This window comes from Macrotis lagotis, chromosome 2 (assembly GCF_037893015.1).
Source record: "Macrotis lagotis isolate mMagLag1 chromosome 2, bilby.v1.9.chrom.fasta, whole genome shotgun sequence".
NCBI lineage: Eukaryota > Metazoa > Chordata > Mammalia > Peramelemorphia > Peramelidae > Macrotis > Macrotis lagotis.
This window is the reverse complement of record NC_133659.1, coordinates 173,490,080-173,502,498: the sequence shown is the minus strand read 5'-3', so window position 1 is coordinate 173,502,498 and position 12,419 is coordinate 173,490,080. Positions and strand designations below refer to the sequence as shown.

General features: G+C 38.7%; 1 protein-coding gene across 2 annotated transcripts in view; it reads right to left on the bottom strand.

The window, feature by feature from the left end:
- The window catches only part of LOC141513615 (septin-4-like), a 46,207-nt gene that overhangs the window by 19,325 nt on the left and 14,463 nt on the right, over nucleotides 1-12,419 (bottom strand). Inside the window, exon 1 of one of the 2 annotated variants that reach the window (XM_074223614.1) lies at nucleotides 3,815-3,838. The exons of the other annotated variant lie outside the window; for it this stretch is intronic. The gene's annotated coding sequence lies outside the window, so the exon portion shown is untranslated. Of the gene's footprint in view, nucleotides 1-3,814; nucleotides 3,839-12,419 lie in introns of those variants that run through there. 2 annotated transcript variants of the gene reach the window in all.

Sequence of the window (12,419 nt, the reverse complement as noted above, 5' to 3'; positions counted from 1 at the left end):
CCCTTCCTTCCTGGCAACTCTCCTCCCGATGGCAAATTGAGCATATCACACTATTGTCCCTCCCTCACCTATGCTGAAAGTCCAGTCAGTGTTGAAACCTAGTGTCACAGATACTGAGGGCCTTGGGACTTTAACTTCATCCTCATAGCCTGGGATGGGAGAAGGAAGCCGATAAGAGGCCGGCAACATACCCTCAACAGATGGTAGGCAGAGAGGCCAGAGAACTAAGCAGCAGGAGGAGGGTTCATGGGGAGCTAAAGCCATGCAAAGGATAAGGATGAGACTTGGAAACATGCCCAGGAAGATATAGGGCTGAATGATGTAGTGGGAATCTCACTGGAAATCAATTCAGATGATCTGGGGTCCAGTCCCAGCTTAGATACTTTATTAACCATGTGACCCTGGGCAAACTACCTAGACCACAAACCTCCTTTCCCCACCTAGAAAATGAGACTGCCCATTCCCCACCTTCCCCTTATAGGGCAGGATTTGTAAGGGTCAAATGATAATGATTTGTGAAAAAGTGCTTTGTCAACTCTAGGTCATTTTGATACTGGCCTTGGTAGGCAGCTTCATGGTGGAAATTCCCTCTACTGTCATAGATCACCAATTTACATAACCTTCAGACACTGAGAAAGCTTAAAGCACAAAGAGGTTAAATAACTTGCCCATGGTCACACAGTTAGTATGCATCCATGGCAGGACTTTAAGGTTCTTTTGCAAAACACTAAACTAATACATAGAAAGGAGTTCCTTCTCCCTCCACCCAAATAGAAACATATTATGGGGCAGCTCCTTTGGCGTTCCTAAGCCTCAGTTTTCTTCACCTTTAAAATGAAGATTAAAAAAAAAAAACAAGTGTCAAAAGCAACTTTAGAAAACAGTTAAGTTGGGGGCGGCTAGGTGGTGTAGTGGATAAAGCATCTTCCTTGGAGTAAGGAGTACCTGGATTCAAATCTGGTCTCAGACATTTAATAATTACCTAGCTGTGTGGCCTTGGGCAAACCACTTAACCCCATTTGAGTTGCAAAAAAAAAAAAACCCTAAAAAAAAACCCAGTTAAGTCCAGCCTCCTCACTTTATAGATGAAGAAGTTAGTAACTGTACTAAGGTAATAGTTTTTCATGGTATCATAGATTTAGAAATCATTTAATGAAAACTGTCATTTTATAAGTGAAATTGAGGCCCCAAGAAAAAGGACTGGTCCAAGGTCATTTGCCAAGGCAGTCAGAAGCAGAGCTGCTCAAGCAGCTTCTCTGATTCCCAATTCAAAACTCTTTTCCATTGTATCACATGACTCCCTCGAGGATGAAATGAGATCATGTCTGTGAAAGGGTTTTGTAGCCATAGAGTGCTATGGAAAAAGGAAACTGCCATTATTGTCCTGTGTGGCTTCACTGAGGCAAGCTCTGTGGGTTCTTTTAAATGACATTGCTGACTTTAACCTCAGAGTATAAGGAGAATCAGAAACCTCTGATACACCAAAAACAAGACAGGGTTGGAGAGGTCCAGGCATAACAGAGTAAAAGAAAACCCTAGGGGGAAAAAGAGTATCTAGTGTTCCCCCAGCTATCTGAAGAACAGAGGAAAGGTTAGTTCTGTCATCTCTAAGGAAAGGTCCCAGGAATTGGGAGAATGGGAAGAAAAACAGGGTTAGGAGCCCAGGATCTTGACCAAGATAAGAAGAAACCTCACGATGTGTAAAGGTAAGGCTCAGGTACTAGAAGGAGAAAAGTTAAAGTGATTTAGAAATCATCTAATTCATACATTTGACAGATGAGGAGGGCAAGGCCCAGAAATATTGTCCAAAGTCGCATAGGTGGGAGTAGCAGAAGTGGGATTAGAACTCAATTTCAATCTAGTGTTCTTTCTAATGTCCTGAAATGATTATTATTTGCTTTAATAAGAGATGATGGGGGTGGCTAGGTGGTGCAGTGGATAAATCACCGGCCCTGGAGTCAGGAGTACCTGGGTTCAAATCCGGTCTCAGACACTTAATAATTACCTAGCTGTGTGTCCTTGGGCAAGCCACTTAACCCCATTTGCCTTGCAAAAACCTAAAAAAAAAAAAAAAAAAAGAGAGAGATGACGAATATGAAGAATTCAAAGGAAAAATAGGAAGCCATGTTAGAAAGAAGCAAAGCATAGAAAGCAGAACCAGAAGAATAATATATGCAGTAATTGGAGTCCCAGAAGCAAAAATAATACTAAAAAGGAAGTGAACTGGAAGTAATTGTAATAACCAACCAATTTTGATCCCAAGGAGATGTGAAGAAAGACCAGCTCCTTTTTCAGGTGATAATTGTAAGTAAGGGGTGTTGTCTACATTATCAAACAGGGTCAGTGTGTTGGTTGGTTCTAATTATTTTTGTTCCTTTGTTTCAAAGGCTTAGTTGGGAATAGAGGATATATCTGGAAATGGTTTAAACAACCAACAAAAGGGATTGAAGAAAAGAAGGAAGGAAGGAATTTGGGAAGGAAAGAAAGAGAGAAGGAAGAAAGGAGGGAGGGAGGGAAGGAGGGGGGAAGATGGAAAAGAAATATGGGAAGGAAAGAGGGAAGCAGGGAGGAAAGGAAGGAAGGAAAGGAAAGAAGGAAAGGAGGGAGGGAGTGAGGAAAAGAAGAAAATTAAAGCTCAGGGCTCAACTAAGGTAGCTGAAGCCAAAGGAGAAGAATAGAGGTGTTAACAAGAGGAATCAGTAAAGTCAAAATCCTTGAGAAGCAATGAAATTAAAGCCTATCTGAAGGCCACAGGAAAGGAAACAGCAGCTGCTGCCAGGCCAGAATTTTAAGCCCTGGGATGCACAAAGCCCACTTTTAGTCAGCTGGCTGCCAGCCTCAGAGAGATTTCAGATCATCGTATAAAAATACCTCCAAACATTTCCACCTGGTAGCTGGCACAGACAGTGTGGGACTAATCCACAGTTGCTGCGCCAAGGATGGGGGTAGGGCCAAGAGAAGCACACTGTGTAGTGGGGAGGCCTTTCTTTTGAGAGATGAACCCTCTCATAAGATCCTCCTTCCTCCCCCCTTTCTTCTTAACCCTGGGCCAAAGTCCAAAATTGGACACAGAAACTCTCAGAAAACAAGTAAATAAGGTCTGCTTGTTAGTTCCCAGCTGTGCCCGGTATCCTGCTCTCTGCCACGGTGGGCACCTGCTGCCCAAGGCCTGGATGGAGCCATGTGTTCAGACTGGACCTGGGCTGGCTTCTGAGGAAGCTGAAGCCCTGGAGGGTGACCGTTAGCCTCCTTGAAAGGGAATCCAGGGGCCTCATTTTTCAATCACACTCAGATCCCTACTGCCTCCAACAAGCCACAAAGGACCTTTACCTGGAGGTTGGCTCTGCTCTAATAGAATCTTGAGTTGACTAATGTAATACCCTCCTAACTTGACTCCATATCCCTTCAACCATCTTTACCCAGAGATCTGAATAATCTTTTAATGCACAATCTGAATTTATTGTTTAAAAATATTTTCAATGGTTCCCTACAAAGAGCACTGGACAAAAATGCAAACTCTACTCAACTTCAAGTCCCTTCAGGGTCTCACTTCAATCTTCCTTTCCAGCTTTATTTCATGGTACTTCCCTCTATGCCTACTATTAGTCAGTAAAAGGAACTCCCAGTATTTCTGATCTTACCCTATTCCTCTTTCTTTCCTCCAGACACACCATCCCCCATCTCTAGAATAGATTCCTTGTACATCTTTGACTGTTGAAAGCCTTCAAGACCCTGCTTAGGTGCCAACTCTTCTCCCTACTAGATACCTTCTCCTCTCTTGACTCCAGAGACACACCTCTCTCATGTTTCCTACCTCTCTAACCAAGCCTCTGGCTCCTTGAATGGCCCTTTGTCTTCTTCTCCATGCCTTAGTGTGGATGTTCCCCAAGGGCCTGTCCTTGGCTCTCTCCTCTCTACTTCTCCCTTAACAATTCTCATTCAATCTCATGATTTTGCCTCCTTCTCCTCTGCAGGTGTATTCCAAAGTTGTATCTCTAATCTTAACCTATCTTCTAAGATCCAGACTTACAAATCCAACTGCATACTAGACAGTTAGATATTCATTTGGATGTGTCATGGGTATTTCAAATGCAACATGTCCAAAATTGAGTTAATTATTTTCACGCTGAAACCTAGTCCTCATTCTGGTATCATTATTTCTGCTTATGGCACCATATTTCACAGTCTCTCATGCATTAAACCATGGAATTATTTTTGACTCTTCCCTCTCCCTCACCTCTCATGTCAAATCATTTACCAAACCCTGTCCTTTCCACCACTGAAAAATCTCTGGCATCTGTAAAGGAGTTTTACTGGTAAATGTTTAACAACTGTCTCTCAGACAACAATAACAACTTTTATGCAAAGACATATTATTAAATTTAAATTATATTAGTAACACTCTCTCCATTCTTTTGCTGAACAAAACAATAAATCAAGCTCTGATTAGTAACATTTTCTAATTCCTGGGGTATAAATTTTCACACTGAAAATATAACAAATGAGGTGGCTAGGTAGCGCAATGGATAGAGCACTGGCCCTGGAGTCAGGAGTACCTGGGTTCAAATCCGGTCTCAGACACTTAATAATTCCCTAGCTGTGTGGCCTTGGGCAAGCCACTTAACCCCATTTGCCTTGCAAAAACCTAAAATAAATAAATAAATAAAAATAAAAAGTCTGTTTTAAAAAAATATATAACAAATACTCTCAAGTACTGGTTTGGGCTTCCTCCAGAAGACTTTGATTGCTCATCCTTTCTATTCTCACTATTACTATACTAATTATAGGATCTTCATCACCATTCTCCTAAACCACTATAACCTCCTTTCCAACCTGTCCATCTTTTTTTGAGGATCAATCTGGTCTAATTTCAGTAGTTCTTTAATGCTTTCTGAGTTAAAATTCAAACTCCTTTGTCTATAATTCAAAGATCTCCATGATATGATACTACTCTTCACTTCTAGTCTCATCTCAAAATACCCCTGCCATGCACTCTCTATACCAATAAACATCAGATATTCTGGGCCCACTGAACATGCCAAGTACCCACACCTCTCTATCTTTTTATTTTATTGTCCCTTATAACTATATTTCTTTACTTAGCACAGTTCCTTGCATATGAGAAGTTTAATAAATGTTTGTTGATTTGATTTGCCTGCCTCTCCTTTTTCTTACCAATTATTTAAAAATTACAGAATCACAGTTCTCAGAATTAAAAGGGACCTCAAAAGCCATTCTGTTCAATCTGTTCCTGAAGTATTACCTCTATATCATTGCTCAATAAGTGTTTATCTAGGGCAGCTAGATAGAGCAGTGGATAGAGCACCAGCCCTGGAGTCAGGAGGACCTGAGTTCAAATTCGACCTCAGACACTTAATAATTACCTGTGTAACCTTGGGCAAGCCACTTAACCCCATTGCCTTGCAAAAACAAAAACAAAACAAAACAAAAATCAATAGGTGGTTCAAAAACTGTTAATCAGGGGGAAGGTACTATACTTCTTGAGGCTATCTCTTTTGCCATCTCAAATTATTAGGAAGATTTCTCTTATATTGAGCCGAATACTACCCAGACAACCCCTCCTCTATGAAGTCTTTCCTAAGCTTCGGGTTTAGCAAAGAATTTAAAAAATAATTCCTAGTCCAACCCCTCATTTTACAGATCATTGAAGTTCAGAGGAGTGATTACTCAAGGTCACATAGACCTGGAGTAAGTGTCAAAGCAAGGATTCAAACGTAATTCTTCTCTGACTTTAAAATCCTGGCTCTTCCCCCTCCCACCCCCAACATATCAAATCTTTCTTCTCAGATCCCATACATATACCACTGTTTTGCATCTCCCTAATGCCTTTATCAAGTAATATGTGTGATAGTTCAAGGATGGAGTGGGGAGGAGGGAGAAGAATTGATTTACTCAATGGGATTCCCTCCCCCCTCAAAGTAAGTGATAAAATGCCCAATCAATCAATCCAGTCATAGACCTAAGATTAAATGTGGAAAAAGCCTTAGAAGTGAAATGACAATGCACAAGAATTGTATCTGACTAGGATGAGGAAACTAGGCCATATACCAGGGAATGTCTCTAAATTATCAAGTAAAATGAGGAACTGATTTCCAGAAATTAGAGCAAGTGTGTTGTCTAAGCTAAAAATTCCTAACAAGGAACTGCTTTATCTCTTCCCCCTACCACCTTTGGCCTGATGATAACCTTGAGAACTCTAAAGGTTCTGAAGTATTTTGGACTTCTCATCTTCCCATCAAAAGTGTCTGAACTCCATTCCCAGATCAGATAATGGCAGGCTTTTATCAGAGACAGACAGACAAATTCCCCATGCTTAAGGGGACCCCCTTGAGCACCACCAGAAAAGGAGAGAAAAGGAATTCCAACAATCAAAAACTGTAGGATATCCCTTTGCCATGTGTACTCTGTAAACTTGGGTCCACTTTTCTGTGGGACTCTGTATATGCTTGTGGATGAGTGAAGGACAAACATTTGGAGAAGTTTTATATCAACTTTGATAAATATCCCTTAAGCAAGCCTTATGTTTTGAACATCCCTACATATCTTGCCTTCCCCATTAGAATATAAGATCCTTACAGGCAGATATTTTTGCCTTGGTATGCCCAGTGCTTCTAATAGGGAGAGAAAAGACAAGTTTCCTTTTAGAAACTGACTGCCTAGAAAAATCATGGAGAGAGAGTCTTAAGAAAGGACCTGAGTGTAGTTTGTTTTCTTTTGATAGTTTTAAGAGAAGAAAGAAAAGAGATACACACAGAATGTACTGGGAAAGAAATGAGGAAAAGGGGGAATTTCTTATTTTGAAAAATTGAGGAACAAGAGAAAAAAGTTTACAAGAATGAAGGATGGGGTAGAGGAAACAGCAGTAACTTGGATTTTATTCTTATCCAATCCATTCAAAGAAGAGTTAAATCACACACACACACACACACACACACACACACACACACACACACGGAAGAGAAAGAGTGTAATACACACACACACAAACATAAAGACACCCTGGGAAACAGATGATGACTAGGAGGAGAAAAAAAATATAGTTTAAGACAGAAGGAAGACAGAATCAGGGAAAAACAAGCAAAACAAACTTCAACTTTAGAGACTAGATTAAAAGGAAAATATAAGAACCAATAATCAAGTCTGGGTAAAATGAAAAGAGGAGGGGCCGTAGAGCCCATATGGGATCAGACTTCAATTATAGACCATTAGTTGATCATATTCCCTCTCTTTATCACTTTCTTTTGCTTTAAAAGAAAGTTAAAATTCTCCATTGATAGTCAAAGAGGAGATTGGGGTGGCTAGGTGGCGCAGTGGATGAAGCACCAGCCCTGGAGTCAGGAGTACCTGGGTTCAAATCTGGTCTCAGACACTTAATAATTACCTAGCTGTGTGTGTGGCCTTGGGCAAGCCACTTAACCCCATTGCCTAGTAAAAACCTAAAAAAAAAAAAAAAAAAAAAAAAAAGGAGGAGGAGATTGGAGGGACAAAAAAAAGGGAAAAAGTCTAAGATGACATAATGAAGGGAAATACTCAGTTTGAGGAAATATATAATTAACAAACATAGATGATTAACTAAATGGAATGTTCTCACCTATAAAATAGAAGAGGGGTACAAAATGAATTAGCAAGTAGGATCCAACAATATTGTTGCTAGAAATACAACTGAAAAAATCTTTACACAGTCAAAATGAGGAACTGTAGAAAAATTTATTATACCTTGAAAAAGTTCAAAAAAGCTCATTTTAGTCACCATAAATAATGAAATAATGTCAATATGTAAAATGTTTGTCCTAAATGGCATAGCATATAACTATTTAGAGGAAACGTTACTGAAATCACATGGAGAAATGAACTTTAACAAGAAAGCCCACTTTGAATCAGTGAATAAAACTTGTAGTTGGATTTTCAAAACTAATAACTATTAATAACTAAAAGACTAACCAGATTATAAAAAACAGGAAAATAAATTTTTCAATAACAAAAAGGTGAAAAAAAGGAGAATTCACAATAAAAAATGGCAGCAGTCTATGGGGAAGAGGAGAAAAGATTGTAGAAGTACAGACACATCAATACATTGTTGGAGGAGCTGTGAAATGGTATGACAATTTTCGAAATCTGTTTGGAATTATGTACCAAAATGTCTATATTCGTTTGAACCAGAAACTATTACTGGGTTTATAGACTAAGGAAGCCACCAATAAGATAAAATTCTCCATATTCTCCAGAATATTTATATCAGCATTTTTTGTGATAGCTAAGAGCTGGAAACAAATTAGATGCTCATGAATTGGGGAATGGCTAAACAAACTGTGGCACATCAATGTAAGGGAATATTTCTGTGCTGTGAGAAATAATGCAATCAGAGATACATGAAAAGATATATATGAACTGATTCAGAGTGAAGTAAGCAGACTAAGAAAACAATAGATATAGTTGCTATAATAATGTAAATGGACAGAACATTAACATGAAAAATTCAAAAGTAAATATAATAAAATTATAAAATTATAAAAACCAAACAGGACTTGAATGAATAGGACATTCCCTTCCTTTTATGGAGGCAGGAAATTCACAGGTAGTGCACATTGCAATTTTGTTTGTGTTTTCAGACTTTTTCAATGCATTCATCAGTTGTGCTGAGTTTCTCTCCCCCCCACCAAAAAAATACTATTTGTCATATCTAGGAGGGGAATAGAAGGATGTATACTTGGGATATTGTGATGAGCTAAGAAATATAAAATATCAAAAAAATCTTAATTAACAAAAAGGAAAAAAATAGAATTAAAGAATTTAAATGATCCAGTCTCAGGGGAAAAAAAGAAACATGAACTCTCAATGAAAAAAATCCAAGAAACCAATAGTAAAATGTTAAAAATATATATATAAACAGGGAGTTGGATGTCTTTCAACACAAACAAAGCTATAATTCATAACAGCAAAATGTCTAAATTTTCTTTTCTTCAACTTAATAGTTCAGCAATGCTTCTCAGTCTTAGGGTTGAATAGAATCTAATAGAGACAGAGAGCAAGGGATGAGAGAGAGTCTGGACTGGGAAGACACAGGGAACAAGTGGAGCAAATTTATAAGATTTGTGAAAAACCTTTGGCAGTAAAGATATAAGAACCAGAAACATTTGCCAGAGTCCTACGTTGGTCTGTGTTTGGGAAGCATTAATGATCCTTGAAAATCACTCACAGTTCCAATATGCTCAAATCCAAAAGAGCTTGGGTCTACAGCAAGTCAAGTGTGCAAACTGAATTGGATTTCACAGGCATCTCAGACCTTTTCTCTTCTAGCATCAGAGCTTTCTGTTTTACTCCAAGATTACCTTTGTGCTTACTCCAAAGCATTACTGTTATTTCTTGTCTGTATACCACTTCCTGCCTGTGCTTTCTTGAGTCAGCAAAGAATCAAAAAAAGGTTTCTTGGCACAACCAACCCAATGCTTTTAGCCCTCTCTCCACTCCTATACCTAGGATGACCTCCCTGAGCATAATGGGAAGTCCCTGTCCTAATATCAATTGCTTATAATTGTTTAGGCTTTTAAGGATTGAAAAGCCTATACTTTATACTTTATTCTCATTAGATCCTCACAACAACTTTTTTGTTGTTGTTGTTGTTGTTTTTAGGTTTTTGCAAGGCAAACGGCGTTAAGTAGCTTGCCCAAGGCCACACAGCTAGGTAATTGTCTGAGACCAGATTTGAACCCAGGTACTCCTGACTCCAGGGCCGGTGCTTTATCCACTACGCCACCTAGCTGCCACCTAGCCGTCCCCTGACAACAACTTTGAGGTTGGTGCTATTATTATTATTATTCCCATTTTACTGATAAGGAAACTGAGGATCAGAGGATGTAAGTGATTCAATTAGCTAGAATGTAGGATCAGAATTTAGGTCCTTTGGACTCTGAGTCTAGTATTCTTTTCACTAAACTTTGTTAGGTCACAAGTCCTATCCTTGACTAAAGCAAAGAAAATGAAGAATTAAGTATGCAGAATAACATGTGTTTTTTAGTCATAGACAATGTGGGAATTCGTTTTGCATAGCTATGCATATTTATTAAAAGAGCTTTGTTTTTCTTTTTTCTTTCCCAATGGGAGTAAGAGGGAAGAGAGAGAGAGAGAGAGAGAGAGAGAGAGAGAGAGAGAGAGAGAGAGAGAGAGAAACAAGAATTTCTATTCATTGAAAATAATAAAAGTTATTATTTTTCAAAGATACAGAGGGAAGTAAGGAGTGTGTTCTAGCCATGGAGAAGACCTGTTAAAGGTGGCATAGAGACAGGAGAACCAGGTAAACACCAACTAGATCATTTCTACGATGTATCTGGCAACTTCAGTGGTTTAAAAAGGAAAAAAAAAAGAACTAAAGGTTCTAAATGACCCCTTTTTGGCTCAGATTTGCTTTCTCCAGTAACAAGCAGAAAAATTCCTCACTCTGGAGAGGGTTGAGTTCAGGGAAATATTGATTATTCCCCTGTAGATGGCGGCACTAATTTGAACCTCTTCCTATCCAAACTCATTGCTATCATTTTATTCCTTTCTTTATGTAAAAGAAAGCATGGTGCTTACTAATCCTTAGGGAAAGCTTTTTGATCTCTAAAGAAGGCCAAATTCATAGAGAGTAAAGGACAGGAGGAGAAAAAAATAGTGACTCCATTCAGAAGTCACAAACACAAAGGATATTGAAATTATGCTCTCAGGAAAATATTAAGCTTCCATAAGAGAGTCTGTAAGTAGAAAGATTAATGATATATAAATACAAACATAACTTCTCCTATATCCTAAACTGTGGTCCAGAAATCCAAATCATTTTCTAATAGCATCTTTGCAACCATCTATTTACTTCCCCAATACATCTTTCCCAGAGGCCCTACTCTCAATTGGCCACAACAATGAAAGAACCCTTATGGCTCCAAAATCTGAAGTTATCTCCCCAGGACTTCATAATCTCTAACAATATTTACTACCAATTTTTTCCCCTAATCATTTCCCCTGTATGACTCTCTGAAAAAAGGATAATTTTCCTCCTTTCCCTGTTCTCTATCCTCTCACTACAGGAACGACCACCTCTTTTACTGTTCTTACTTTCTTCCATATGTAATTTATATATAAATTTTTTTTCTTCAAATAAGCTATAAGCTTCTCAGGGCTAAGTGATCCATCATCTCTTTCTTTTGTAGCCATCACTCCTGAAACATTCAGGTGGCATGGGGTCAGAAAGATTTGAGTTCAAATCCAACCTCAGATTACTGTGTGAGTTTGGGCAGATCCCTTAGTTTCTGTCTGTCTCAGTTTCCTCATCTATAAAATCAGGATAATAATAGCTATCCCCCCCCCCCCCACACACACACACATTATCTCAAGATTGTTATGAGGATCAGTTGAGATAATTTTTATAAACTTCTTTGCAAACCTTAAAGCACTCTATAGGGACAGCTAGGTGGCATAGTGGATAAAGCACCAGCCCTGGAGTCAGGAGTACCTGGGTTCAAATCCGGTCTCAGACACTTAAGAATTACCTAGCTGTGTGGCCTTGGACAAGTCACTTAACTCCATTTGCCTTGCAAAAAAAAACCTAAAAAAAAGCACTATATAAATGCTATTATGATTATGGGCAGCTAGATGACACAGGGATAAGAGTGCCAGGCCTGGAGTCAGGAAGACTTATCTTCCAGAATTCAAATACGGTCCCAGACACAGTTATATGACCCTGGGCAAGTGATTTAATCATGTTGGCCTCTATTTCCTTATTTTTTTTAAGTTTTTTTTTTTTTGTAAAGCAAATGGGGTTAAGTGGCTTGCCCAAGGCCACACAGCTAGGTAATTCTTAAGTGTCTGAGATCGGATTTGAACCCAGGTACTCCTGACTCCAGGGCCAGTACTTTATCCACTGCGCCACCTAGCTGCCCCTATTTCCTTATCTTTGAAATGAATTGGAGAAGAAAATGGCAAATCACTCTAGTATCTTTGCCAAGAAAACCCTAAATGGGGTGGCAAAAAGTCAAAAACTGAACAAAAATGTATGAGAATGTTTGAGAGTATGACTGTATGAGAACATATAAGAAAGTGATTTTAAAAAAAGAAAAGTGTTTAGTAAGCATTCCCCAAAATGAAAACAAATATAATATACAAGCAAATGATTATAGAATCCTTATGTTTGACAAATATAAAGATTTAAACTCTGGGAATAAGAGTTCACTATTTGGTAAAAATTATTGGGAAAACTAGAAAGCAGTCAGGCAGAAATTGACTATAGATCAATATCTTACACTATTTATCAAGATAAGAGTCAAAATGGCTACACAACCTAGATGTAATGGGAGATGTGTATACCCTTTGACTCAGCAGCACTAGTATTAGGTTCATTTCCCAAGGGGATCAGGTAAAATGGAAAAGAA